The 24,996-nt window shown below is 43.1% G+C and overlaps 1 non-coding gene across 1 annotated transcript; it reads left to right on the forward strand.

Annotated features, from left to right (window-relative positions):
* Positions 1–24,197: 24,197 nt before the first annotated feature.
* On the forward strand, positions 24,198–24,304 carry LOC127133406 (small nucleolar RNA R71). Its single transcript, XR_007807384.1, has one exon. It is a non-coding gene; the product is annotated as a small nucleolar RNA R71 (small nucleolar RNA).
* The last annotated feature ends 692 nt before the right edge of the window (positions 24,305–24,996 follow it).

Here is a 24,996-nt window from a genome sequence, read left to right on the forward strand (position 1 = left end):
TAGTCCCAAGAGAGGAGGGCAAATTTTGAGGTGTTACAGCTGCCCCTATTCAATCCACTGTGAACCTGTCGATATGAATAGCCTCGGCTTTCAGATGATCAGGGGGAAGAGTGATTGAATACCAAGAACAGACGAACAATTTGCACTCTGACGGGAAAATAATTAACAATGCCTATCAGAATTGGCAAAGACGCAATTTTGAAAGAAGCACCCGTATGGTACGGAGAAAGTCGGCCTGAATACCGGAACAGAAATATCTGGATGAACGGTAACACAGAGATAGCCATGGCCTGAATGCCGCTCGTCAGTCTGCATACTGAGCATCAGAATATGGGAGTATTGATGTCGATCTGAATACCGGGAGATTGGCCTGAACACCACCTTGGCCTGAACACCACCTTGGTCTGGATACCACTTCGGTCTGAACACCACTTTGGTCTGGATACCCCCTCGGTCTGGATACCGGGAAACTGGCCTGACTGCCGCAAGCTGCATCGATCTAATCGTCGGAAGCTTCTTTGATCTGAAAATCGGAACTGGCTTGAACGCCGCATCGGTCTGAATACCCGCCTCGGTCTGATCACCGGAAGATTGGCTTGGATGCCACAAGTACTTCAACACGATTTGTTGGAAACTTCTTTGATCTGGAAATCGGAAACGGGCCTGAGCGCCACAAGTTCTTCGTCCTGATTGTTGAGAACTTCTTCGATCTGAAATCGGAAACGGGCCTGAGCGCCACAAGTTCTTCGTCCTGATTGTTGAGAACTTCTTCGATCTGAAATCGGAAACTGGCCTGACTGCCACAAGTTCTTCATCCTGATTGTTGAGAACTTCTTCGATCTGGAAATCGGAACTGGCCTGAGCGCCACAAGTTCTTCGTCCTGATTGTTGAGAACTTCTTCGATCTGGAAATCGGAACTGGCCTGAACGCCGCACCGGTCTGAATACCCGCCTCGGTCTGGGCACCGGAAACTCTTCTTGCCCGTCAGCATCGGCAGAGATAACAAAACAGTGATTAGTGAGTCGACACGCGTGCCAACGACCCATGCTGGGGACAACAAGCCACGAACCGGCTATTCTTTCTTCCACCCCAACCAACGAACACTTCGCGTTTAGCTGGGAATTATCTCTTTCTTGTTTTTCTTTTTGGACCCCGAAAATTTCCTGATTATCATTTCCATCTCCGCCTGACAGAAACTTTGATACAAAATCATGACGCTATACTCCTCGGAGTAACACCTTCACCCTCGGTCGAAACCACCTCTCAAACGGTAACCACGGTTTGAGACTAGCTTATGCTTGCAATAATGATGCATGACATTTTTCCAGCGTAATGCTCCATAATCATGGAAATGCTACGCGATTTATTATGCAATATGCTATGCTTATCTACATGCTGAATGTATAAAAAGTATCCCCCTCAAGGGACTCTTCTAGGGAGCTCGAGACACTCTGCTGAGGCACTCGCCAACACTCCAATTCCACCCTGCCGGGGAACATCACTGCTGCTGGGAAAAAGGCAACCCTTGTTGGGGATAACCTCCTCTTCACCCGATCCGCTTGGGGACTTCGCTGGGGAAAGAACCACCAACGCACTCTGTGGGGATACAACAGTCTTTGACTTGCTGGGCATGCAACACTCCAGACTCTGCTCGGGGAACCACCTCCCACAGATACCTCCTCTGGGAAATAACAACCTTCAGGCCTGGCGACTGGGGAAGCATCAATCTAAAACCTGCTGGGGATAACCATCCTGACCCTGCTAGGGAATCCACAGACCTTGAATCTGCTGGGGAATTAGTCATTCCGACTCTGCTTGGGGATGAGGAAAGTCTAGTACCGAACACCCGTCGACTCGTCGATCCTTGGCATTCATCATCCAAATCCACTATCAGCTTTCCAATTTTGAGAACTCCCAGACTCGTCTGGACTTTTCTGATTCATCACCTTGTATTCCCAACTGCTCCGCACTCGACGAAAAGCGAACTCCTGGGATTTACACAGACTTTTCAATCTTCCGACTTTGAAGAGTCTTCTTGATTAATTCTCAAGGATCGTCGTACGTCTTTTCGTCGTCCTTTCACCGCTCTTCTATTCATTCGTCCCTGATTGGACTCCATGGGGATTGTGTTGTCAAAAGCTTCCACATCACAACCTGCAAGTGAGTCCAAATACCTAACAGTTCCTGCAAAAGAGACCGTTAGATAAAACCGTGCCCCAGGCGTGTCAAGATTTCAACACTTGGGTCACTCAACCTTCCGAATAAGATTTCAAGCTTCAATCTTATAAGCATGCATTGGAAGGGACCTGTATGTCTTAAAATGCAGAGATTCTTTATCAAAAATAACTGGATGTTTTTGCAATCAAAGCGGTAATGAAAACAAAAAACAAAATTATTTGACTGAATATGCATTTTATTGATTGAAAAAGTGTGGCTCAAAATTGAGCGATACAAAGGAAGCAATTCCTGAAAAGAGGTAATTGCGCACAAAAGGAAAAATCTATCCTAATGGCATGTGAAACCGTGATCTTATCGAGTTCCAACTCGGTTACACCCCATATGTCCTCAGACTCTCCGCTTTCTGCCTTCTGAACAAGACGCTTCTGATTGATCCCCACCGGGTATTATCCATGTGCCTTAACCAAAGCGCAAACGATCATGTTAGACGCAGTTGTTCGTTCCAATCCCTCTTTTGCCTGGACCACCCTTTCGGGTTTTCAGTCCACCGGGATACCCCTTTTTGCCCAAGTCGCCTTTTCAGGTTTTCGACTTGCCGGGTGTACAGTTTTTTCCTTTTCTATCCCTAATTTTTGCCCGAACCTTTTCTTTCTGTTTTTTGGTTCGTCGGGATGCCCATTTTTGTCTGGACTATTTTGTTCTTTTCGTCCAGCGGGTCTCTTTATACGAAGTATTTTTTAACTGCGTCCGCATTCACAGGGGATGGAAAATCCTCACCATCCATGGTCGTCAACAACAAGGCTCCACCAGATAAAACCTTCTTGACCACGAATGGACCTTCATAATTGGGATTCCATTTGCCCCTTTGATCGTTTTGAGGAGGAAGGATCCTTTTCAGCACCATATCTCCCACGTGATACACACGAGGTCGTACCTTTCGGTCAAAAGCACGCTTCATCCTTTGCTGATACAACTGCCCATGACAGATGGCTGCCAGCCTCTTTTCCTCAATCAGGCTCAACTTTTCGTACCGGGTCCTTACCCATTCCGCCTCTTGCAATTTTACGTCCATCAGGACTCTCAAAGAGGGAATTTGAACCTCGACCGGTAGCACCGCTTCCATTCCATATACCAATGAGAAAGGCGTTTCCCCAGTAGATGTACGCACCGAAGTTCGATACCCATGTAATGCAAACGGCAACATCTCATGCCAGTCCTTATAAGTCACCACCATCTTTTGCACAATCTTCTTGATATTCTTATTGGCTGCCTCAACCGCCCCATTCATCTTCGGACGATAGGGAGAAGAATTGTGATGCTCGATCTTGAATTCCCGGCACAGTTCTGCCATCATCTTGTTATTCAAATTAGAACCATTATCAGTAATGATTCTTTCGGGAACCCCATATCTGCAAATGATGTCTCTCTTGAGAAATCTGGCAACGACCTGCTTCACCACATTCGTATAAGAGGCTGCTTCCACCCACTTGGTGAAGTAATCAATAGCCACTAATATGAACCGATGCCCATTCGAAGCCGTAGGCTCTATCTTTCCGATCATATCAATACCCCACATAGCGAACGTCCATGGAGACGACATTAAGCTTAATGGATTTGGAGGCACGTGCACCTTGTCAGCATAAATCTGGCATTTATGACACTTCCGCACGTAATTGAAACATTGGGCCTCCATCGTCATCCAATAATATCCTGCCCTCAGCAGCTTCTTCACCATTGCATTCCCACTGGCATGGGTACCGAATGACCCTTCGTGAACCTCTTTCATCAATTGGCTTGCTTCTTTATCATCAACACATCTGAGCAAGACCCAATCAAAATTCCGCTTGTACAGAACCCCATCCTTATTCAAATAGAACACCATGGCCAACCTCCGCAGAGTCTTTCGGTCCTTCTTAGATGCTTCCTCAGGATACTCTTCGGTTTCCAGATAGCGCTTGATATCGTAATACCACGGCTTCTCATCATCAGGCGCGGTGTCCACAGCAAATATATAAGTCGGTCTATCCAGACGTCCCACCTCAACACTGGGGAACTGATTCCACCATTGCACCTTAATCAAGGCAGCCAGAGTAGCCAAGGCATCTGCCAACGAGTTCTCTTCTCTAGGCACATGATGCACCTCCACCTTGGTGAAAAACGTCAACAATCTCCTCGTATAATCCCGGTATGGAACTAAATGAGATTGATGCGTATACCATTTTCTGTTAACCTGATTCACAACCAGAGATGAATCTCCATATATGACAAGGTTCTTGATCCTCAAATCAATCGCCTCTTCAATCCCCAGGATACAAGCTTCATATTCAGCCACGTTGTTGGTGCACTCAAATGTTAGCCGGGCAGCAAAAGGAATGTGGGATCCTTTCGGCGTAACCAAAACAGCACCAACACCGCTACCATTCACGTTAACGGCCCCATCAAACATCAGAATCCATTCGGATTCAGGGTCAGGCCCCTCCTCCGGGATCGGTTCCTTGCAATCTTTCGATTTGAGAAACATGATGTCCTCATCAGGGAATTCAAACTTCATCGGTTGATAATCCTCAATGGGTTGCTGAGCGAGGTAATCAGACAATACACTCCCCTTGATTGCTTTCTGAGAGGTATACTGTATATCATATTCAGTCAAAATCATTTGCCACCTCGCAACCCGTCCGGTCAATGCTGGCTTCTCAAAAATATACTTGATTGGATCCATCTTGGAAATCAATAAAGTGGTATGAACCAGCATATACTGCCTCAGTCGGCGAGCAGCCCAGACCAGAGCACAACAAGTTTTCTCGAGCAGTGAATATCTTGTTTCACAGTCGGTAAACTTTTTGCTAAGGTAGTATATGGCATGCTCTTTTCGACCAGACTCGTCATGCTGCCCCAATACACACCCCATAGACCCCTCGAGGACTGTCAAGTACAGGATGAACGGTCTTCCCTCCACAGGAGGCATCAGAATCGGAGGCTCCTGCAAATATTCTTTTATCTTTTCAAATGCCGCTTGGCAATCATTATTCCACCTGACCGTTTGATCTTTTCTCAACAATTTGAATATTGGTTCACACGTGGCTGTTAGATGAGATATGAACCGCGAAATGTAGTTCAAGCTACCTAAGAAACCACGAACCTCTTTCTCTGTTCTCGGTTCAGGCATTTCTCGTATTGCTTTTACTTTAGCAGGATCAACCTCGATTCCTTTTTCGCTCACAATAAACCCCAGCAATTTACCGGGCCGCACTCCGAAAGTGCACTTGTTCGGGTTCAACCTCAGTCTGAACTGTCTCAGCCGGTCGAACAACTTGGCCAGATCTACCAAATGCCCCTCTTCTGTTTGGGACTTTGCTATTATGTCATCAACATAGCATTCAATTTCATGATGAATCATATCATGAAACAAAGTCACCATGGCCCTCTGATAAGTAGCACCGACATTCTTGAGACCAAACGGCATCACTTTGTAACAAAAAGTGCCCCACGGTGTGATGAACGTTGTTTTCTCCATATCATCTGGCGACATTTTGATTTGATTATAGCCAGAAAAGCCATCCATGAAGGAAAACACCGAGAACTGAGCTGTATTATCTACCAACACATCAATGTGAGGTAGCGTAAAATCATCTTTCGGACTAGCTCTATTCAGATCCCGGTAGTCCACGCACATTCTCACCTTCCTATCTTTCTTCGGGACAGGCACAATGTTCGCGACCCAAGGCGGATAGTTAGTGACAGCAAGGAAACCAGCATCCAACTGCTTCTGCACTTCCTCTTTAATTTTCATCGCCATGTCAGGTCGAGTTCTGCGCAACTTCTGCTTCACTGGAGGACAATCTGCTCTTAATGGTAGCTTGTGCACAACAATATCGGTATCCAACCCTGGCATATCTTGATAAGACCAGGCAAAGATGTCGACATACTCTTTCAACAGTGCTACCATTCTGCTCTTGACACTTTCCTCCAAAGCAGCCCCAATTTTCACTTCTTTCTTGACCTCATCGGTGCCCAGATTCACAACTTCAATTTGCTCTTCGTGCGGCTGAATCACCTTCTCCTCTTGTTTCAACAACCTGGCTAATTCCCCTGGCAGTTCACAATCTTCTTCGCCTTCTTCTTCGGCCTGATAGATCGGATTGTCGAAGTCATACGAGGGTGTAACAGGATTGTTATCAATGAGATCCGGCGAGAAATCGCATCTGCATGAATATAGATTCATGCATTGCTTTAGAACCGGTGTGAGACAAATCGAAAAAGAAAAATGAAAACATTGTCATTTTTATTTTTTTGTTTTATTATTTTTTAAACTGCAAAAATAAATGAAAAACAGGGAACACCGCTTTTAATTGAAAAACATCCTTTTATTAATGATGCAAGAAATTGCAAAATGAAACATGAGGTGGCCCTTACAATGAACCATTACGTGTCGGGCAACACGTATGGCTTTCATGCAGATAAAATTGAAAACAGGAAATTATTACTCTTCGAGCAGAGTGACCGTTATGATCTTTTCAGCCTTCCAGTTCTGGATTCCCATCCCTGGTGCGCACGGCTTTATCCATTGATCCAATTCGCAGTCACTATCAGCTTCATCACCCACCATACAGATGTGATCTGGATCCAGCATTCCAACACTAGTGAATGTGACCGGCGTACGGCGTCCTCTGCCTTGTCCAAACAAGCCTCAGCCCGGCTGATAACCCACTCCAAAGCGGTCTTTCTTGGTGGAGATGTCCATCATCCTCCCCCAACCAGGAGCTTCTCCATTCTTCACCACCTCAGCGGCCTGTTTATATGAAGATATGGACGGCTTCTCCTCTTCTTTTGCAAACAGAGCATTCTCTACCTTAACGGTTTCAAATGCTTGACTCGGGGTCTCCCATATTTCACCGTCCATCTCGACGTACTTGAACGAAGAAAGGTGACTGACAAAGATGTCTTCTTCTCCGCAGACGGTGACGACCTGTCCTTCCCATATATATTTCAACTTCTGGTGCAAAGTCGAAGTCACTGCCCCAGCAGCATGAATCCATGGGCGACCCAACAGGCAACTGTATGCCGGCTGAATATCCATGACGTAGAAAACAGACTTAAACACCTCAGGGCCAATCTTCCCCGGAAGCTCAACTTCTCCAAATACAGCCCGCTTCGACCCATCAAAAGCCCGCACTATCAAATCTGTGGGCGTCAGGATCAACCCTTCACAATTCAACTTTGCCAAGGCCTTCTTTGGCAACACATTCAAAGAGGAGCCGGTATCAACCAGCACATGCGAAAGCACGGCCCCTTTGCATTCCATGGCAATGTGTAATGCCCGGTTATGATTTCTTCCATCTACAGTCAGATCCATGTCGGTGAAACCCAGCCCATGGCTGGCATGAACATTAGACACCACCGTCTCCAATTGATTGATTGTTATCTCTTGAGGAACATAGGCTTTCTTCAGGATCTTCATCAAAGCCTCTCTATGCCCTTCAGAGCTCAGCAATAGCGACAGAATCGATATTTTGGAAGGAGTCTGCTGCAGATGGTCCACAAGCTTGTACTCAGACTTCTTGATGATTCTTAAGAATTCTTCTGCATCATCATCAAGTTCTCTCTCCGACCCCACAGGCGCCGGTGTCACCACTGGAGTACCTTCATTGATTACTGCTTGTTTTCCTTTTGCCCTGGCTAAAGCCTCGGCCTTTTCTTTTTTCTCTTTCTCTCCTTCTCCTCCCCTCAAAGCATCAGGAGCAAACAGTCTTCCACTGCGAGTGAAACCACTAGGTCCGGCATTATCCACCTTTGAAACGGTGGTTTCACCTGCAGTCTGATCCTCTACCTTCTCTCCGTTGCAATAGACTTCCCCACCATAATGCCACGGCACGACATCATCTTTGTCATAGGGAATTGGTCCAGGTACCGTGATAGTAACTGGAGCCGCCTCTGCCAGAGTTGACAAATCAACCGGGTCGAAGTAAATCGTTATGGTGGAAACTTCATCCTTCCCCAAACCAGCCTTCTCAACCCTAAGACTTCCCTCGTCCATCAGCCCTTGGACAGCCTCTCTCAAGAGTACACACCCATCAACAGCAATAGTGCACGCAGCACAATCATCACCACAGCCCGATTCTGTTCTCCTCAAAGATAACATTCACCCCCCTTTGACCATGCACAGGCATGGGATTGGCATTGACGTTGGGGGAAGGAGCAAAGTTGATAGCTTTTGAATCCACCAGGTCTTGGACTACATGCTTAAAAGCTTTGCAGTCCTCTACAGTATGCCCAGGAGCACCCGAGTGGAATTCACATTTCGCATTCTCATCAAAACTGGTCGGCCTCTGATCAGGTCTCAAAGGTGCCAGAGTTCTCAGTTGTACCAACCCCAGATCTCTCAGCTTTTTCAATAGGAAGGAATAGGTCACAGGCGGCCTATCGAACTGCCGTTCATTCATCCTCCCCCTGACTTGATATCCAGCCCTCTGAGGCCTCTGCTGAAATGGTTGTCTTTGTTGTTGCGGCTGTTGTTGTTGCTGTTGTTGTTGTGCAGGCTGATTATCAGCAGGAATAGTTACCGCAACAGTGTGCTGACAGTAACGATCCTTACTTTGTCCTCTCTGAGTGTATACTGCACTGGTATCACCCTTTTTCTTCCTTTGGCCGTTTCCGAAGGGCTTCTTCGATCCTGACGGCGAAGCGTTACCACCCTGTATCTTTCCGAGCTTCAGCCAACTCTCTATCCTTTCACCAGCCACCACAATGTCTGCGAAATTAGTCATCGGGCAACCGACCATTCTCTCAGCGAATGCCCCCTACAGGGTACCCATGAACAAATCCGACATCTCCCTGTCCACTAATGGAGGTTGCACTCTGGCAGCCAGCTCCCTCCATCTTTGCGCGTACTCTTTAAACCCCTCATTTGACTTCTGAGACATACCCTGCAGCTGGGTACGACTAGGAGCCATGTCAGCGTTGAATTGATATTGTTTAAAGAATGCGTCACCAAGATCCTGCCAGCTCTTAATATCAGAAGACTTCAGCTTGGTGTACCACTCCAAGGATCCTCCAGACAGACTGTCTTGGAAGAAGTACATCCACAGCTTTTGGTCCATCGTATATGCAGAGATCTTACGGACGAAGGCTTGAAGGTGAGTCTCCGGGCAGGAACTCCCATTGTATTTATCAAATACGGGCGCTTTGAATTTCGGTGGGATCACAATCCCCTCGACTAGCCCCATATTTGACATGTTGACAACCCCAGGAGTGGCATAGCTTTCAAGAGCTCTGATCTTTTCAGCTAGCAACTGAATCTCTTTGTTGGGAGGTTGGACACCGTATTGCCCAAACGGTTCATTATGCATAGAGAACTGATCAGCTTCTCGGTCTTCCTCTCTGTCATCATCAACCCCGAAGAATGGCGGGAACAGACCATCTTTCATGTTGTGACCTATCGGACCAGGTTGACCCCCTGCAGCAGCACCAAAACCACCAGCATTGTTATTCACTACTACAGTTGTTCTCTTTCCACCGTCTCGAGAACCACCAAGCCCCTGGTTGGAGACACCATCCAGGTTAACACCACTATTAGCAGCTGAAGCCCGCTCGAGCTTCTCAACTTTGTCAGCCAACGCTTTCTGACCCACAGCAAAACCTTGCATAATGTTGATCAATTCGTTCATCTTATCCTTCAGCTCGAGAACATCTGCATTTGGGAGATCCATCAGCCTTGGAGTGTTGCGTCTAGTGAAATATCTGTGAGGGCGTGTTGAGTGCAAACGTACAACTCTACGAGCACGAGCAATGATTCCTGAAACAATCAAGCACGTTAGAACTGATACCTGCAAAATAAAACACAAGTTATTATGATCATGCATGAATGCAGTGTCTATCCACATGAGGGACACTTTATCTCTCGATCTTGGCTTCATCGAGACAGATAATGATCCAGCAGCAATATTCTGACATTCATCATTCGATTTCATCATATAGATCAGAGACATATGATTTAGCAAAATACTACCCAACAATGTGTGCTGTGTGAGTGCATACAGTAAAGCAAATAAAGCTTGACGATCGTTCACTGAATGAAAAATAACCATGCATATCAAAAGTGCACAATGAGTGCCATAGTCATACATCAAAGCTGATACCAGTCATATACAAATCTCCAGAATCAGGAAGGAAATACAAGCAAGTGAATTCCGTCAACAGGCCTGACGGTAATCCACACAAAAGAAAGGTCTATCCTGACGAAGGTCCCACAGAAGGCCCTATATCATCAACCATCTTCGCAAACTCTGCGGCGAACCTGAGCTCGGTGTTCTCTTGCTGTAATCTCCCCACCTCCTTCTGATGAATCTTCATCTGCCTGAAGTAATGGTCTCTCTCAGCAATGTAATGATCTCTCTCGGCGATGATCTTCGCTTTCTCCGCTTCCCATTCCGCAGCAAGGACTCTGGCTCTAGCATCTCTCTGATCTCTCACGAGGATTTGCCTCCTCTTCTCATCTTCAATGACCTTTGAGGCTCTGGCTAGCTTCTCTTTAGTGATGTCGTGCTCCCTTGTGGATGACGCTAAGGCTTGGCTGATCTTCCCATAGTAGGCGGTATCCATCTCAAAGCGTTTCGCTTCCATGGCATGTCGCTTATCCTGATCCTCCATCCTCACTCTGATCTCCTGATTAGCCATCTGAATACGAGCGACACTCATCTCCAATTCCGTCTTCTCCGCTTGCAACTGATCTTTGGCTCTCTTCATCTCGAGGAATTCTTCCATACTGACAAAAGAACGCAGACCCTCAATCATAGGACACCAAGGATCACCTCCCAGAAATGGTAGATGTGTGAGCTCTATCCTCTTCCGAAGCCAATCATCCAATAGAGGAAAATACCAGCTATTAACCTTGCCATAAGGAACTTTGCCCTTTCTCTGAATATCCCGCCATTCATCCAACACTTGCCTCAGCCTGGCCTGATTGCCCTCAATCGGGAAATAGAAGGACTCCTGAATCTCACGTCCAAGAGGAGGACCCTCCACAGCAAACCCCATCTGTCTCCTGAGAAGCACCGGGTTGTAATTAATGCAACCCTGAACTCCTACAAGAGGTACATTGGGAAGACTCCCACAACTGCATATGAAATCTCGTCCTGCCATACCATTATGAGTCCAAGCTATATCAGCGGCCCGCAAACCCATCAACCTGACTGACCACTTGACCGTAGGATCGAGAAAGACGAAAGCACCTCGGGAAGGCAAATACCCCATAAACCACTTGTGCAATAGCTGAGCACAACATCAGATCAGTCCTCCATGCCGCTTCTCGTTCCTGTTATGAACCGAGTAGTAGACATCTCCAATCAGAGTAGGAATGGGATTCCTCTGCAAAAATAATCCGATAGCATTATGGTCCACAAAGCCCTTCTGATTAGGAAACAGAATGGTCCCATAAATGCTCACAGCAATCAAGGCACAGACGGTCTTCCAATTACCCACAGCAGCATGCTCCTTGGCTTTAGCTTCCAAGAAACTCAAATGAAAACCGGGTAACTTTCCTTTCTCCTTCAAACCCCCTTTTGTCGCCTCCGGGCTCAAATAAAGAGCACGAGAAATCTCAAGGATGTCAGGCTCTCCCCTAATGGCACAGAAAGGAATATGATCTCGGATCTGAATACCCAAGATGCTAGCATAGTCCTCCATCAGAGGCCCCAACAAAAAATCCGGGAACACGAAACATCTCAGGCCCGGGTCATAGAACTGGAGAAGAGTATGAATGGCGCTTCTGTCACTATCAGTGAGTCTGAAAACCATCTTCAGAATACCACCGTATGCCTCTCTGAACATCCCCACATGGTCGGGCGTAATCAATGCTATCATATCCTTCAACACACTGATCTCTGGGTCAAAGAAACTGTAGACGACATCGTCCTTCAAACCGGTCCTCATATCTGAGCGAAGAAGTCTCTCAACCAGGATCTCAGTCAAAAATGTCCCTGCATATGGATAAACATGTGTTAGATGCAAGTAAATGCAAAATGTGAATGATGCTGATGAATGAATGCAATGCATAGTCATCCTTCAAGTCATCTGATCATCTGTTGCACTGAAGCCTTAATCTCTGAACTGATCATAACCATCTGAAGGAATATGTAACCACAAATCCGACTCGGGAGTTCCGAAATAGACGGCAATGAAAGATACATCACCATCATCACCAGATAATATCTGAGCAGATAACCACAACAATCTCTGAATCGGCCCGGGGAATCCTGAAATAAACGGATCCCCACTGATAAATAACACGGACAGCACTCCGGCGCTTCAGAAATAAATGTCCATAAATCCGACTTATAAATAGGACTCTGATCAACGGAACCAATAATCACCATCAAAGTCACCATCTGAACATGCATCTGTAAGAATCACCCTCCCCTTACAGGTAAATTCTAAACAGGTCATCCTAAGGCGGATAATAGTCTCGACAATCAGGCAAAGATACTCAATGGGTTTGCCCTTTCGGGTGTGCCATTGTAGCTCTCCTGAGATCGTCTAAACCAAAGATCCGGGAAAGATCGGTCACCGAAGTCAATATCTCAGATGAAGTAACTCAACCAAAGTGGATACTCCACAAAGGAAGAGCTCCCTCAAAAGAACCTCGTCCGGCTTGTGGTACATCACGTTGCCAAAAACATGTTGACCTAACATGAGGGAGGCAACATGAGACCACACTAATCCTAGGGGTATACTCGGGCCTGGGTTTTAGCCCCACTCAGAACACCCACCCCAAAACAGAGGAACCACCTGTACAGAGGACAACAACATGATAGTATGATGCATGCAAGTATTTATGCAAATATATACACAATCAGAATAATAAATGCAATAAATAGCAGCACAAGTAACCTAAACTATCCTAGAACGCTAGGAGAGACTCGCTTAGGGAAGATGGACCAGCAATAGGTCAACTTCTTGTCCCCAGCAGAGTCGCCAGCTGTCGCATCCGCGAAAAACAACCGGCGGGCTAAATACAAAACAAACAGAGCCGCCACCGTGCGTTATTTATCCCAAAGAGGGAAAGGAAACGCTCGAAGTAAACCTGGAAAGGAAATGGTCTTACGACCGAAGATTACAGGGTAAGGGAGTCGGTTACGCAAGGGGAAGGTATAAGCACCCCTCACGTCCGTCGTACTCGACGGGATCCACGCTCAAAAGGAAAGAATAAGGTTGCTAAAACAAACATTGCTCACAAACATCACACACACACACTGGAAACAACACAGGTGGGAGAAAAGGGGAAAGGGCTCGCTAGGATATCGCATCCTATGCCTACGTATCTCATCTGGAATGAGAATCAGAGCTACCGTAGTTCGGCTCACGCACGCCGAAACAAAACACGCACAAGCAGGCAAACAAGGAAATCGAATGCCAATCGCTGGACTTACATCAGACTCCAAACCAAACAACAATAGGATATGGAATGCCAATCGCTGGTCTTACATCCATCTCCTAACACACACAAGAAAGGATAACACACAACAAGTTACTAAGGAGTCAGGCACTCGAGCCTAGCAACTGTCAAGCAAACACACACAAAAAGAAAAAGGGTGCCTGGAGAGATCTCGAACGACCTCCTGCCTACGTACCTCATCTGGTATGAGGATCAGGGCAACGTAGTTCCCCTTAACAGGGGAGAAACTTTCTCCTAACCAGAGACTGGGAAATGACCAACTAGAAGGGAGACTGACTCGAGCCTAATAGTTATCATGTATTCCACAATGGTCCTAGGTTGAGTTTTCTATCTATCTTGCACAAGCAACAAGCTAATCCTAACCAGGCAAAGCAAAGCAAACATACACACAATTAGCACACACTATATACAATCAAAGTGGGCTCACACAGGGGTTAGGCTGCAAAAGCAAGCCAACTGTATCAGGGTGATGTTAGCTCTTAACCCTAACATTGAGAGTTAGGGTGAAGCAGATGAAATAGGAGGTGAGGGGTGTGCCTCACAGCTCTTATCCCTGGCCGAGGAGAGCTTTAGACAAAAGAAGTGTGGGTTCAGAAAGTGGGAACCCTTCTACACTTATGACACTGACTCAACTGTACAACTGTACAAGGATCTTGGGTTAATATCCACAATGCATCAACATGTAATGTGAGCAAAGGGATGACACACTGAATAGTAGGAGATGGACTACACATCTCTTTTATCTACCAATTGCCTTATCAAAGGACTTTTCCTGCTTGGGGACAAAAATAAACAATCACAAGCATTTCCTCTTAAGGAGGACTTCAGACAGGTGCCTGGCCACATAACAAACCAGGTCTTCCAGACTACATGGAGTCAGAGACATTATACCTCAAATTGATTAAGCAACCAAGCAACAACAAAAGCAAGTTCTCAATGAACTATAGCAACTAATGTATCGGAAAACAATCTAACTCAGTCAATACACAGCTCAAACAAAAGTCAAACAAACAGTTACAAGTCAACAGTCAACTGTACATAAGCAGACAAACAAGCATCAATGCACAAAGGTGCAAACCACAAGCTTATGCCTAAGTTTCAAAACCTACAAAACAAACTCAAAGTTAGTCATCAACAATCAATGGACCAACTCCAATTGAGTAAGCATCATCAAGTATGGCAATTGTGCCCTTTGACCTGAAACAAAGCTCAAACATTAAGCACTAACCACTAGGACAAGGCCTAGGGTCAAAAAGTAAGCAATAATCCAAAACAGAACATGAAAATTATCAAGAATCAAGTTCAATCAAATAAGAAACTAATACAAGTGGTCTCACACTCATATCATCAACTAATTTCATTTCATACATCAATCATGGTCAAACATGCAAGTTAGAACCTCATTGGAGCAAACAGAAAGATCCAGTCCACGTCAACTCAAAAATATTTCAATAAATCCCAAGAAACATCATGGCTAAACAGCATTCATCACATGATCATCACACCAAAATTCAAGGCATTTGGACAAAGGGAAGCATGTCAATTAAATTCATCAAGTCAAGGCATGGCAAAACAAGCTCATACAAGGCACAAATGGATGCATCAACTTCAAGCAAGCATAAAATAGAATCCGAACATGATATGGACATCAAACCAAAGCCATGGCAAACTTCAAGGTGTCTAGAATACATGTGCAAAATTTTAGGTCCATCCAATAAACATCAAGAGTTTCACAAATCATATAAGATCATGACTCACAAAAAGTCCACAATTGGTCAAACAGAGAAGAAATTCTCAAACAAATTGGAAATGCACTCAAAAATTCTACAAAAAATTACACTCAAACATAACATCCAGAAGAGTCAACATGCAAAAATTCAGATCAATTAGAGTTCATATGGCATGGCAATGAAACTCTACAAGTTGGACAAGAAATGGTGTAACAGACATTGTCACACCTAGATTCAAATGATCATATCTCACAAACCAGAAATGCAAAAATTTCAAACTCAATGCCAAAATGCCAATTAGGATCTCTAGTTTACACATGCAAAATTTCAGGAGTTTTGGATCAAGCATCATTATTTCACAAAAGGAATGGCAAGCAATGTGCAAGAAGACATAAGCATGAGTAAACCCTAGGCCACATTAAAAACCACACGTGCACAATTTTTGTAAAAATCATCATTAAATAAAAGACATGATAAGGATCATTGTGCAAAAAATTCCAGTCAATTTGGATCATTATTCCATGAGATATGATTTTAGGAAGTGATGGAAAAAATAAAAAAAGACATGAGCAATGGTATGAACATGGTGAAGCAACATGAACAAAAAATGCAAAGGCAATGTATGGAATGTCCTCGGCCAGAATCGAAGGGAGGACGTATTTGAAATCCAGCGCGCGCTTGAGTGGACCTGGACACGTGGTCCAATGCATGGCGCTATAACATCCCAGCGCATGCAAAGTAGCGCTGAAGTGGATCAAAGTGCATTCTGGGCTCAAAAACCCTAAGTTCATACGCGTTCATCACACATTCATACGTCCAAGAACAATTGTACCAGATTTTGACAAACTTTATATCACCGTGTTCATCTTTCAACCAGCAACACGAATCACTAATCATTTTAACCTAATTCTTCCTAGATCCAAAGATTCGAAGGAAAACATTTCTAGGCATCAATCTTCTAATCCATGTAACTACCTCATTTCTTGATGAAAATTAATGGTTCAAATTGTAGCATGACCTACTCTCAAAGATCTACAAAACACATATGATAATTGCATGAATTATAGAATTCGATTCCTGACCTGGTTTGAAGTGCAGCTTTGGATTCGAGGTTTTTAGGACTTGTAAGGTTGAAACAAATCCTCTTCAATGCTCAGGTAGATGAATGAGTGAAGAATCGAAGCTCAATTATGCTTGAAGTAGCTCAAATCGACAACTGCCATGGAAGATGCTTGATGCAACAGTTCTTGAAACAGCTCCACAGTTCATGAATTTAGCTTCCAAAGTCTTCAATTATGATGGAGAATCAAGGATCGAGCAAGAACAGTGCAAGTTCTATGGAAAATTTTGCAGAAAAATGGAGAGAAAAAGTTGAGAGAATTTGTGATTTTCAGATCTAGATCTCAATTCTGTTATGATTAATCAGAAAACAGTTAGAATTAGGTTTATATATGTGATGTTAAACACATTTGTTAATCATGATTAGTGTTAATGCAAGTGGTTAATGAAAATGAATGTTTATGCCAATTTAGCCAATCCACCCTCACATGTGTAAATACCAATGGAATAGTGCACTTTCTGTCTTGGAACACTTGGAAATGTGGTTTGTAAGCCAAGGCAAGTGGAATTAAGTGAATGCCATGCCTAATTTTCAAATTCATCTTTTCCCTCCAATTTTCAAATTAAGTTCAAGTGAAAAGTTCAATTTTTTTGTGATGAGTTTTAATGAAATGTGATGCATGAATTGGATAGAGGACATCAAGAGTAAATTGCTCCAAAAAGAACCACATGATTTGGCCATTTGGTGCAAAAGTTATGCCTTGTTGAAGTTCAAGATTTCTTGACCAAGATTGATCCATAACTTGCCAACCACACATGAGAAATTCATGTTCTTGGACTTTTTGGAAAGGTGAGAGCAAGATCTACAACTTCCATGTTGGACAAAATTTCATTTGAAGCATTTTTGGACATGTAATTTTAAGGAGAAAACTTTTCCATTTTTGGCAATTTTGAATTACAAGTCACTTTCTATTTTTGGAAAGTTTTCATCTGACTTTATTTTCTTCATTGTTGATGTTTGAAATGTCAAATGAAACTTGTTTGGACATGAATTAAGTGTATCTAACCCTCTCCCACCTCCAAATCTATGAGTTGACCTGTGGTTGACTTTTGTTGACTGATAGATGAATTGACTATGCACAGATGAAATTGAGCCTCAATCTTCTGATGAAATGGCTCAACAATGAAACCCTAGCTTCCACAAGCTCAATATAATCATATGATGATCCCTCATCTCAATGAAGACCTCATCTCCTTGACAAGCCCTGATTGGCCCAATACCACTGATTAGGGTTGACCAGAGGTCAAAACCCTAATCCCAAGGTGTAACACCTCAAAATTTGCCCTCTTCTCTGGGGATTAGCTAACATATTGCATTTCATTTTTAGGTCATTAGACATTGCATGTTGCATATCATGTGGTAACATTGTGCAAGTCATCCTCATAAGTCTTGGTTAGAAGACTTAGGGGTTGAGATTCAAGCCTGAGGGTTTCATTGATTGGATCATTGATCATCTGAGGGTGTGTGATTCAACTTAGGGTTTCTTGATTCTCAAGGGGGTTGAGCTTGATCTTGGTAGAAATGATACATCATCATCATCATGGTTTTGTCATCACCAATTGCTTCATCAGATACCTTGAGATTAGGGTTTTGACCACTAGTTAACCCTAATTATCTGCATTGGGCCAATCAGGGCTTGGCAAGGAGATGAGGTTTTCAATGGATATGGGGATCATCACATGGTTATATTGAGCTTATGGAAACTAGGGTTTCATCATTGAGCCATTTCATCAGGAGTTTGAGGCTCAACTTGATCAGTGCATAGCCAAATTCATCTATCAATCAGAAAAGTCAACTGTGGTCAACGGTGCCTGAATTGATGGATTTGGAGGTGGGAGAGGGTTAGAGACGCTTCATTCATGTCCAAACAAGTTTCATTTGGCATTTCAAACATCAAGAATGAAGAAAATAAAGTCAGATGAAAAGTTTCCAAAAATAGCAGGTGACCTGTAATTGGAAACTGCCAAAAATGGAAAGTTTTTCACCTCAAAATTACATGTCCAAAAATGCTTCAAATGAAATTTTGTTCAACATGAAAGTTGTAGATCTTGCTCTCACCTTTCCAAAAAGTCCAAGGACATGAATTTCTCATGTGTGGTTGGCAAGTTATGATCAAATCATTTTCAAAAAAAGTTGAAATTCAAAGTGCCATAACTTTTGAATGGAATGGCCAAATTGGGTGATCTTTCTTTGAGCAAACCACATTTGACATGTACTTTCATGATGCATCACCACATTTCATTGAAAACCTTCACATAAAAAGGTCATTTTTCAAGTGAACCATTTAAAAATTGGTGGGAAAAAAGGTCAATTTCAAAAATACAAGGCATTTGCATACAAAACCAATTCCAACACATCATAAACATCAAATATGACTTGCTTGAACTGCATTAGCACTGTTACATTGGCTGAATTAGAAAAGGACATTTTGGCCAAAACACATGAAAATTGCACTTTGCTAATTCACTTGGATTTTGCTAATTTGGATTAACAAATTGGATTAGCATATCATATAAAGCCTTAAGCATAACTGTTTCACCTAATGACAATCTCATTTCTCAGATCTAACAGAAAATTCATCAAATTCTCTCCAATTTTCTTCAAACTTTTTCACACTTTTTTCATCATTTTCATCAAGATTCATCATCTTTTGTGCTGGTGCTCGTGTGATTCATCTCCTACATATGGTAATAGAGGACTGTTGAAGGAAATTGTGACCAATAACTTGAAGAATCGTGACTGTCATCACCTTGGTCATCCATGGCATCTTAAAGGATTTTGGAACTGGAGCATGCTGGAGCTACAAAACCTCTTTCAATCACCTTCCTAAGCTTCAATCAACATCTGTTTTCATCTTTTGGACCTTGAAACGCGCAAACCAAGACTTACATCATCCAAAAGGTTAGAATTCGATCGAGCTAATTCTCAAGACTATGATATGGCTTTGATAGATCTCCTAGTGTAGAGTAGCATGAACTTTGAATCGTTGAATTTCGTTGAGTATTGAGTGAGAAATCTAGAATTGAAAGTTGGATGTGAAAACTTCTTTTGATCGATTTGCTTAGCATGATAGGAATTAGGCTAAATCATGTGGATATTCTTGATGTACATGATGAGACGCTTCCAATGATATACGATTTGTCCGATTCCATGAATGTTTGTTCTTGGTGATTTTCTGGAATTTCTGTTGATGAACATGATGAAGAACACGTTCAGAAACGTGTTTGATCCATTTCTCCTGGCCTGGTTTTTGAATTCCTGTTTCCCACCTCCGCTGACCACTCACGCGACGCCACATCCGTTAATGAAACGGGGCGTTTCGCCCCTGGCTTCGCTTAATTACAAAATTGCCACTGCCTGCATTTTATTTCATTTGTATTCTTAAATATTTATTTCATTTTTAGATCAAACTTCAAAAAATCACAATTAATTCATTTTTGATCCAAATTGAGTGAGGATTTTTGCATTCATCTCCAATTTCTCTCTAGTTTTTTTTAGGTATGATAATGAAGGTTGTGCCTGGCTGAGTTTTTTATTTTGTCTAGAGACTTTGATCATGTATGCTTTGTGTATAGGTTTTACCATTTGGATTGTAAAATAATGATGCCTTATCCAAAATGCTTGAAATTTTACATGCATGTTCTTGACTCATTCCTGGTGATTTTGATGTATAGTTTGCTATTTTTGAGTTTCTGGATTGATAGATATGATGTGATCAAGTTGAGTGTGACAATGTGTGTCACACTATGTTATGTCCATTTCTTGAATTTTGTTTCCATGCTGATTGAATGCCATTTGCCCTGGATTTTTGCATGTGTCTCCATCTGTATGTTAGGTTTAACCATGATTTTTTGTAGGATTTGTTGATCCATTTCCTATTTGATTGATAATTTTCTTTTCTGTTTAGCCATTTGTGAATATTTCTTGAGTGATCAACTTACATGACTTGTGAAATTCTCATGCCATATCACATGAAGCTGAAATTTTGTGGATTGTTTCTTAACATGTTTAATGTCATTTTGGCTTTGGAGTGGTTCATTTATCTTGAACCAATTCTGTTTGGCATTCATTTGAAGTTGATACATGATTTGTGGCCTTATTTGAAGTTGTATTTGCATACCATGACTTCCTGATTTTAATTTCCCTACTTCCACTTGTCCAAATAGCCTGAAATTTGATATGCTACTCATTCAATGTGTTCTATGTAGACTTGAATTTTTGTGGAATTTATTGATCTGTTTTGGTATTGGTTTGATTGTGATCATTCTGTTTGCTCTAATGTGTTTCCAAAGTGCCTAGTTTGGCATGTTTTGTATATGAGATGGATTTGGTGCATAGTTTTGATGTGAGACCAATTGGATTCTATTCTTGCTTGATAAATCTTGGTTTTGATCAATTTTTACTTGCTGTTTTTAATTTTTCATCTCCTTTTGACCCTAGGCTTGTCCTAGTGGTCTTGGTTCTCATATTTGAGTTTGGCTTTTCAGGTTAAGAGGCAAATGCTTTAAGGAGATTATTGCAAGTTGATTGAGTTTGGTTGCTTGTTGTGAACTAACTTGTTTGTTTTGTAGGATGCTTAGCTCACTTGCTTTGGGCTTGTACTTTGCACATGTGATTGATTGCATTGTCTGTTGGCTCTTATGCTGTTTGTTTTGACTTTGTGATTGGTATACTGATTGTATTTGATTGATTTCAGGTACATTAGTTGCTAATAGTTCCTTGAGAACTTGCTTGTGCTGTTGCTTGGTTGTGTTAACCAATTGAGGTAGAATTTCTTTTCTCCATGTAGTCTGGAAGACCTGGCCTGTTACTTGGCCAGGCACCTGTCTGAAGTCCTCCTTAAGAGGCAATGTTTGTGCTTGTTTATCTTTGTCCCCAAGCAGGAAAAGACCTTTGTTAAGGCAATTGGCAGACACAAGAGGTGTGTAGTCCACCTCCTGCTATTCTGTTGAGTCCTCCCTTGGCTCACATCACATGTTGATGCCTTGTGGACATTAACCCAAGATCAGTTGAGTCAGTGTCTTAAGTGTAGAAGGGTTCCCACTTTCTGGACCCATACTTCATTGTCTGAAGCTCTCCCTGACCAGGGATAAGAGCTGTGAAGTCTAATCTTCACTCATCTTTCATCAGCTTCACCCTGACTCTCAATGTCAGGGTTAAGAGCTAACATCACCCTGATACAGTTGACTTGTTTTGGCAGTCTAACCCTTTGTTTGAGCCCACTTTGACTGAATATAGTGTGTGCTAACTGTGAATGTTTGATTTGTCTTGTTTATGCTTGTGTGCTTTGCTTTTTCCTGGTTAGGATTAGCTTGCTGTTGTGCAAGTAGATAGCAAACCTTAACTTAGGGATGATTATGCATGATAACATCTAGGCTCGAGTTAGTCTCCCTAGTTGTGTCTTCCTCTGTTATCTGGTTAGGCTAGTATTTCTCCCCTGTTGAGGGGAACTACGTTGCCCTGATCCTCATACCAGATGAGGTACGTAGGCAGGAGGTCGCATGAGATCTCTCCGGGCAAACCCTTTTTCTTTTTGTGTGTGTTTGCTTGACAGTTGCTAGGCTCGAGTTCCCGACTCCTTAGTAACTTGTTGTCTGTTTATTCTTGTTGTGTGCTTGGAGTCTGGTATAAGTCCATCAAGTGGCATCTGGTTTCCAGTGTGGGTTTGTTTGGTTCGGAAGCTGATGTAAGTCCAGCGATTGGCGTTCGGGTTCCATGTTTGCCTTTTTGCGTGTGTTTGTTTCGGCGTGCGTGAGCCGAACTACGGTGGCTCTGATTCTCGTTCCAGACGAGATACGTAGGCATAGGATGCGATGTCCTAGCGAGCCCTCTCCCCTCTTTCTCCACCTGTGTTGTTTCAGTGTGTGTGTGTGTGATGTTTGTTTTAGCAACCTTTTTCTATCTTTTGAGCGTGGATCCCGTCGAGTACGACGGACGTGAGGGGTGCTAATACCTTCCCCTTGTGTAACCGACTCCCGATCCCATTCTCTTTGGTCGCGAGACCATGCTTTTTCCAGGTTTACTTCGAGCGTTTCCTTTCCCTCTTTGGGATAAATAACGCACGGTGGCGGCTCTGTTTGTTTTTTGTTTTAGCCCGCCGGTTGTTTTTTGCGGATGCGACACAAGGCATCTGATCAAGCACAATGAATCTCTTGGTGATAACAAGACCATGATGATGATGATGTACCACCTCCCATAAGATAATGATCAACCTCCTTGAGGAACCAAGAAACCCTAATTGATGCACAACCCTCAGATGGCTAGTGATCAATTCATGAAACCCTCAGCTTGCATCTTAACCTCCTTATCTTCTGATCAAGACCTAGGAGGATGACTTGCTCAAGGTTGTCACATGATATGCAAAGATGCAATGACTAATGACCTAAAAATGAAATGCAATATGCTCAAGCTAGTCCCAAGAGAGGAGGGCAAATTTTGAGGTGTTACAACATGATTACCCAAAAGGCAAGGAATGGAGAAATTTCCAGGGTCTTTATATTTCTTAGCTAATTTGTCCTCGGAAATAGCATTACATTCCAAAGGCTTCGGATCGTCAAGTCTACGTTGGTTGGTAAGGATGTCTTTGAGAAACTTTGCATAAGAAGGTATTTGGGTGATGGCTTCTATGAAAGGGATTTCTACATGAAGTTTTTCTATACCTTTAATAAATTTTTGATACTGTTTATTGATCTGGGTTTGTTTGAGTCTTTGCGGATATGGTATAGGTGGTTTATATGGCGGGGGTGGTACGTAAGTTTTATCTTTAGGTTCTTCTCCTTTATCTCGACCTTCCTGGTTTTCAGATTCCTCTGGTTCCTTTACTTTGTCCAGGGGTTTGGTACATTCCTTAGAAGTTTTGGGTTCACTCAATCTAGGGTTTGGTGGCTCATCATAAGCGTTCTCACTTCGTAGGGTAATGGCATTGGCTTGTCCTCTCGGATTTTGTTGAGGTTGTCCAGGGAACTGTCCTCCAGGTGTAGTCTGAGGGGCTTGGTTTAAAGCTACCTGAGAGATCTGGGTTTCAAGCATCTTAGTATGAGTAACTATTTGGTCAACCTTGGTTCCTAACTGAGTAATCAATTCGTTAACATGAATGTTTTGGTTCATGAACTCCTTGTTTTTTTGGGTTTGAGCGGTGATAAAATTTTCCATAATTTTCTCAAGGCCCGGCTTTGGTGGTACAGGTTGCATAGGTTGACTTGATCATGAGGCTTGATAACTAGGTCTCGGAGGTGCATTATTTTGGATTGGGTTATTGTTTTTATAGGAGAAGTTGGGTGATTCCTCCATCCAGGGTTATAGGTATTCGAATATGGGTTCCCTTGGGTGTAGTTCACTTGCTCATAGTGGGTTTCGTTTAATAGACTACATTCTGCGGATTGGTGTCCTTTGGTTCCACATATCTCACAATCCGACGAAACTGTGGCTACAGTATTCGGGTTTATGCACATATGCTCGACTTTAAGGGCTAATGCGTCCATTTTAGCTTGCATCATGTCTATAGAGCTTAGTTCATGCACTCCTCCTTGGGCTTCCTTCTTCTCAACTATCGCTCGTTCGACTCCCCATGATTGATGGTTTTGAGCCATATCTTCAATGAGGGCACTAGCTTCAGGATAAGGTTTGTTCATCAGAGCACCGCCTGCGGCGGCGTCGATGGTCATCTTTGTGTTGTAATGAAGTCCATTATAGAAGGTTTGGATGATCAACCAATTTTCTAAACCATGATGTGGGCATGCTCGTAACAACTCTTTATATCTCTCCCAAGCTTCGAACAGCGATTCTTCTTGATTTTGGGTAAATCTAGTTATATGGTTTCGAAGAACGGCGGTCTTACTCGGGGGAAAATATCTAGTAAGAAAGACTCTTCTAAGGTTATCCCAAGTCGTAATGGAATTGGGTGGAAGAGAATCTAACCATGATAGGGCTTTATCTCTGAGAGAAAAAGGAAATAATCTTAAACGTATTGCCTCAGGAGAAGCTCCATTGGTTTTAAAAGTATCTGCTAATTGAAGAAATATTTTTAAATGTTGGTTTGGGTTCTTAGTAGCGAGATCCGCGAATTGTCTCTGTTGCACTAGTTGCAACAGGGATGGTTTAAGTTCAAAATTATTAGCTGGGATGATTGGGTTTACTATACTAGAACTAGGTTCTTTGTTAGATGGTTGAGCGAAATCCTTAAGAGGTCTTTGGTTTTGATCTTCGGCCATAGCTCTCTTAATTCTATGAAAGAATAAACGTGCGCGAGCGTAACATTCAGGTTCCGCCAGAGGATATACTAAGCTTAAACTTCCGGTGCTGCGAGTTCTTCGCATTGACCGGCGGAAAATAGCCTAAGTCTAAACGATATAACAACAGGAAAATGAAATTTGACGAAATTGGTCCCCGACAACGGCGCCAAAAACTTGATGCGGTGTTTCGCAAGTATACGAACGCGTCAGAGTAATATAAAAGATTATCGAATCCACAGAGACCAAGTGTCAATCTATCGTTATCTGTTGTTATGGTGTTTATCAAA

Source organism: Lathyrus oleraceus, chromosome 3, assembly GCF_024323335.1.
Source record: "Lathyrus oleraceus cultivar Zhongwan6 chromosome 3, CAAS_Psat_ZW6_1.0, whole genome shotgun sequence".
NCBI classification, from domain to species: Eukaryota; Viridiplantae; Streptophyta; class Magnoliopsida; order Fabales; family Fabaceae; genus Lathyrus; species Lathyrus oleraceus.